The sequence below is a fragment of the Elaeis guineensis genome, chromosome 15 (assembly GCF_000442705.2).
Source record: "Elaeis guineensis isolate ETL-2024a chromosome 15, EG11, whole genome shotgun sequence".
NCBI classification, from domain to species: Eukaryota; Viridiplantae; Streptophyta; class Magnoliopsida; order Arecales; family Arecaceae; genus Elaeis; species Elaeis guineensis.
This window is the reverse complement of record NC_026007.2, coordinates 24,813,904-24,819,693: the sequence shown is the minus strand read 5'-3', so window position 1 is coordinate 24,819,693 and position 5,790 is coordinate 24,813,904. Positions and strand designations below refer to the sequence as shown.

At 39.5% G+C, this 5,790-nt stretch overlaps 1 non-coding gene across 1 annotated transcript; it reads left to right on the top strand.

The window, feature by feature from the left end:
* The first annotated feature begins 4,368 nt into the window (after positions 1-4,368).
* Positions 4,369-4,473, top strand: LOC140854194 (small nucleolar RNA R71). Its single transcript, XR_012137328.1, has one exon. It is a non-coding gene; the product is annotated as a small nucleolar RNA R71 (small nucleolar RNA).
* Positions 4,474-5,790: the final 1,317 nt, after the last annotated feature.

Here is a 5,790-nt window from a genome sequence, read left to right as displayed (position 1 = left end):
TGACAAGCTTTTCCGATACCAAGTCGATAGGGAGACATTCCTATGGGTGTTTAAAAGCAGTACGGTAAGCCCATAATGCATCGTCTAAGCGAAGAGACCAATCCTTTCTATCGGGCCTAACCGTCTTTTCTAGGATATGTTTAATCTCCCTATTTGACACCTCTACCTGACCATTAGTTTGGGGGTGATATGGTGTGGCCACTTTGTGTGAAATATTATATTTTTTCATAAGTGCTTCAAAATGTTTATTCGTAAAATGAGTCCCCCCATCACTAATGATCACCCTTGGGAAGCCAAATCGACTAATGATGTTTCGTTGGATAAAACTAATTACAATTTTATTATCATTAGTCCGTGTAGCTATTGCCTCCACCTTTTGATACGTAATCAACTGCCACCAGAATATATTCAAATCCAAATGAGGCTGGAAAAGGTCCATGAAATCAATCCCCAAACATCGAAGATTTCTACTACTAAAATGGGGGTCAGCGGCATCATATCCTTCTTGGATAAATTTTCTGTTTGCTGACATCGAGACAACTTCGGCCAAATTCATGTGCATCCTTGAAAAGCGTTGGCCAATAAAACCCACTCTGCAGTACTTTTGCTGCAGTTTTCTTCCACTAAATATTCCCCACATGCGAAGAATGGCAAAAAGTGAGAATGCTTTGGAATTCACTCTCGGGGACACAACGGCGAATAACTTGATCAGGAAAGTATTTGAATAGTTCAGGTTCTTCCCAGAAATAATGTTTAATTTGCGAGAAAATCGATCCTTTTCTGTTTTGGTCCAGTGAGAAGGTACTTGTCCTTTGACAAGTAATTGACAATATGGGCAAACCATGGAGGACGGCTAGAGGAGATTGCGAAAAGTTGTTCGTTAGAAGAATTTTTCTTTGACCTATCTATGCCTATCGTGTGTTCAACTAAGATCCTGGAGATGTGATCAGCTACCACATTCTCAGAACCCTTCTTATCTCGGATTTCCAGATCAAATTCTTGTAAAAGAAGGATCCATCTGATCAAAACGGGTTTAGTATCTTTCTTTGAGAGGAGATTGTTTCAGAGCCGCATGATCAGAGTAAACTAGAACCTTAGACCTAACAGATATGAGCAAAATTTTTCAAGGGCGAACACTACTGCTAGTAGCCTTTTCTGTTGTGGTTAGTTAATTGGGGCATCGAAAGAGTCTTGCTAGCATAATAGATCACATGTGGCTCCTTATTGATTTTTTGGCCTAAGACGGCACCTATTGCAAAGTAGAGGCATCACCATAATCTCAATGGAATGGACCAGTCAGGGGTTTTATTATGGGTGCTGTTGTCAGGGCTGTTCGTAATGTGTTGAACGCTTTCAAACAGTCTTCATCAAAGACAAATGGTGTATCCTTGGCCAACAGATGCACAAGGGTCTTGAAATCTTGCTAAAGTCTTTGATGAAGCGTCTATAAAATCCGGCATGACCTAAGAAAGATCGTATTTGTCGGACCGAAGTAGGGGGTGGTAGTTTTGAAATAACCTCAACTTTGGCTTTATCTACCTCGATCCCTTTTTCAGAAATAATATTCCTAATACAATTCCTTTCCGCACCATGAAATGGCTCTTTTCCCAACTTAGGACAAGATTTGTCTCCATACACCGTTTAAGAACTTTGGAAAGATTATGGAGACAATCTCAAAGGTGGTTCAAACACAGAAAAATCATCCATAAAAACTTCAAGAATTTGTCCACCATATCCGAAAAAATGGCCAGTATGCATCGTTGAAATGTAGCGGTGCATTGCAAAGCCCGAATGGCATAACCGCCGAAAAGCGAAGGTGCCATAAGGGCAGGTGAAGGTAGTCTTTTCTTGATCATCCGAAATACAGGTACTTGATTGTACCCTGAATAACCATCAAGAAAATAGTAGAACTTTGTCCTGCTAACCGTTCTAGGATTTGGTCGATGAAGGGCAATGGAAAATGATCCTTCCTAGTAACGGCATTCAGTTTTCTATAATCTATGCATACTCGCCATCCAGATGATATGCGAGTTGGAAGTAGTTCACCTTCTTCGTTCTCCACCAAGTAATACCAGATTTCTTAGGTACTACTTGAGTGGGACTGACCCATTTACTATCGGATATGGGGTAGATGATTCCAGCATCTAACCACTTTACCACCTCTTTCTTTACTACTTCACGCATGTTTGGGTTCAATCTCCTCTGCATATCTCGATGGGGTTTGGCATGTTCCTCAAAATGAATATGGTGCATGCAAATGGAGGGGTCAATTCCTTTTAAATCGGCAATGGACCAACCGATAGCCTCTTTATGTTCCTTCAGAATACCAACCAATTGTGCTTCCTGATTAGGGGTCAAGTCTGATGCAATGATTGCCGGGAGGGTGTCATTGAGTCCTAGAAATACATACTTAAGCGTAGCAGGAAGAGGTTTCAATTCTAACGTAGGTGGTGATTCTAAAGATGGACTATTGGTGTACTGGCTAATGTGGGCAATGGCTCATACTTGATTGTCCATGGAGGAGTGGTTTTATCATGTGGTGTATCTAACAAGATGTTAACTTCTTTCATATATTCCTCAAAGTCACACACTCCAAAGTGAGCCAAGCAAGTATCTAAGGGTCTGGTGCTAGAATTATGGGTGTTGCATCTTCTATAATATCTTCTAGTGTATCTACTTCGAAGCAACTATCCATTGATGGTCCTTGGGAAGCACCAACACATTCAGTCTTAGTTTCTTATTCCCAAACGATACGTCCATGACTCCTGTCCTACAATTAATGCATGCATTTGCCGTAGCTAGGAAGGGTCGTCCTAAGATAATGGGAATTTGTCTGGGGTTGCCACTTAATTCCATATCGAGAACCAAAAAATCAACTGAAAGTAAAACTCATCTACCTTGACCAAGACATCCTCAAGCATTCCACGTGGTTCCTTAATTGATCTGTCGGCTAACTGCAGTGTGACTGATGTGGGTTTCAGTTCTCCAAATCCAAAAAGTTCATACACCGAACTAGGTAAAAGATTCACACTTGCCCCTAAATCCAGAAGAGCTTTTTCAATGTGATAATCTCCTATAACACAGGAAATGATGGGGGCTCCTGGGTCCTTAAGCTTTGGAGGAGTGGCATGCTGGAAGACAGAACTAGCCTGTTCAGTGAGACGTACTTTCTTTGGATTTGTGATCTAGATTTACGTTTTTGGGTGCACAAATCCTTCAAAATTTGGCATAAGCAGGGACCTGTTTGATTGCGTCTAGAAGGGAAGATTAATTTGGACTTGCTTAAACAATTCCAACATCTCATCAGTTTTCCTCCCTTCTTATCTGCAGGAATAGGGGCTTTCAGGGCATCCAAAAATGGGGCTTTAGGCAAGTAAGATGATTCCGGTGCAGTTGGTTCCTTCTCTATTTTCAGGTCCTCCTTGTTCTTGGGTGATTTGGATTCGGTTAGAGGTTTAGGAGTCGGTCTCATTGGTTTTACTAGTGTGTTCAATGACCTTCCCACTTCTCAGAGTCATGATTGATTTGGCATGTTCAGAAAAAGCTTCTGGGGTATTAGAACTCTCATCACAAATTCCTCTTGGGTTGCTCTCGGTTGGCTAGGTAATTTTCTCCTCCCTCCTACTGGAATGCAGTTGCTAGTTGACCTATTGGGTCTCTAGCTTAGCAATGGATTGTGTGTGGGAGTTAAGGGTCTGAGTGTTGACTTCTAATCGTTCTAGTGCTTTCAGGACTTTTTCCTCAAAGCTGAGCTGTGACAGTAGTAGACGGTTGAGGAACATTTTGAAATTGATGGTATGGTCCATGCCTATATGTTGGGTCTTGATATTGGAGGTCGAGGTGTGGCAGGACCAACCACTGGTTGTGGTCTCCAGAAAAAATTTGGATGGTTTCTCCAGCCGGGGTTATAAGTGTTCGAATATGGATCGTTTCTGGTCTGCGAGCTTGTTGGACTTGAGCTTGCTGAACCTGCTCGTGCACAAACTCAGGAAATTGAGGTGCGGCTGGCATTCACTAACAAATGGTTCGGACTTGCACACAATGCACAAACTTCTTGGATTGGGTTAGGTGGAATCGGGATTGTCCAGTATTTAGAAGACGATCTAATTTTTGGGACAGTTATCTACCTTTGATGGATATCTATGCATTTCCTACTTCATATATTCCACCTCTTTTGGGTTTAACATGGGTTTATCTCTAATAGAGGCAGACATATGATGTAATGAATTTTCACTTAAATTTCAAACAGTTGCCATGCCTCATCCTCACTTTTCAGCATAAATGTCCCACCGCATGATGCATCGACCATTTGTCGATGTCTTTCAGAGAGCCCATCATAAAAATATTGGATTAACTGCCACTTGGGTACAGCATGGTGGGGATATTTTCTAATAAGGTCTTTAATCTCTCCCATGTTTCATGAAACATTTCTCCATCTAATTGGAAAAAACTAGTTATGGCTTTCCTTATTTGATTAGTTTTTCCTATGGAAAAATATTTCTTGAGAAACTCTCCTTGCAGCTGGTCCCAGGTTGATATAGTCATGGAATCCAAAGTATGTAGCCAGTATTTGGCTTTGTCCTTAAGTGAAAAAGGGAATAATTTCAACCTAAGAGCATCATCGGAGAAGTTGTGAATTTTGACAGTTGAGCATATTCAAAAAATTCTTCAAGATGTTATAAGGGTCCTCATTACTAAGTCCATAAAATGAAGGTAACATTTGGATTATACTGGACTTAATTTCATATTGAGTGGCCTCCACAGGGGGCACTTGAATACAAGGAGAGTAGGTATATGTGGAAGGAGTAAAGTACTCCTTCAATTGCTTGGGTGGATCATCTCCTGATTTCGGTCCATATTTTTACGTCTGTTGGCTCTAAAGGTTCTTTCTATTTTGGATCAAAAGGTTGGATTTCTGGTCGTAACGATCTACGGCCAAGCATACACCTTACAATTATACTGTAGAGCAACACAAAAATTTTTTTTTTTATAATATATATTTTTATAATAAAGTGAGAAAAGAATGAAGAAAATCTAAAGAGAAGAACCTAAGAATCTTAAATCTATGAAAAGAGAGAAATTAGTTAATGTTTAGATGTTAATTGCAATCAACTTAAACAATCATAGACTCTCTATCCTAAGGTTAACTAGATCTAGACAGCTCCTAACTTTCAAGACCGCCTTTGAGCACTCCAAGCTCAAGACTGACTAACTGACTCGGCCAGGTAAGCGTAAGATGTGGGAGTTCCCTGCTCGTTGCTTTCCTTAGACACCAACTGAGTTGGCCAGGTCAGTCAACGGAACCAATTGAAAACCACTTTCTTTAACCACTGCCTTAGACACGAGCAATTAACCAATCCGCACTCGGTTCAACTCTAGAGCTTTCTTATCCTATTGAGCTCGAAATTCCTAGGGTGACGTCTAGTTGATTTTAAATTAAGGTCTAGGTTATGCAAATCAAGGAGTGATTTGTGGGCCAAGAAGGGTGATCAAATCTCCATCTTATCTGTTAATGGGTTATGCCCTTAAGATTAATTATGGAGATGCAATGCAAAAACAAGGTGTCCAATCAGTTAGAAATTTTTTATATTTGAGTTACGTATTTTAGTTAAGTGTTAGAAATGTCAGTGGCTTCTTTTTTTTTTTTAAAAAAAAATTTAAGTAATAGCTAAAAAAAATATAGATAAAAAAAAAAAAAAATTTAGTATAAATTTTATCATATTTTAAATAAATTTATTAAAAAAAAAAAAAATTTAAAATGAAAATAAATTTTTTTTAATTTTTAATTTT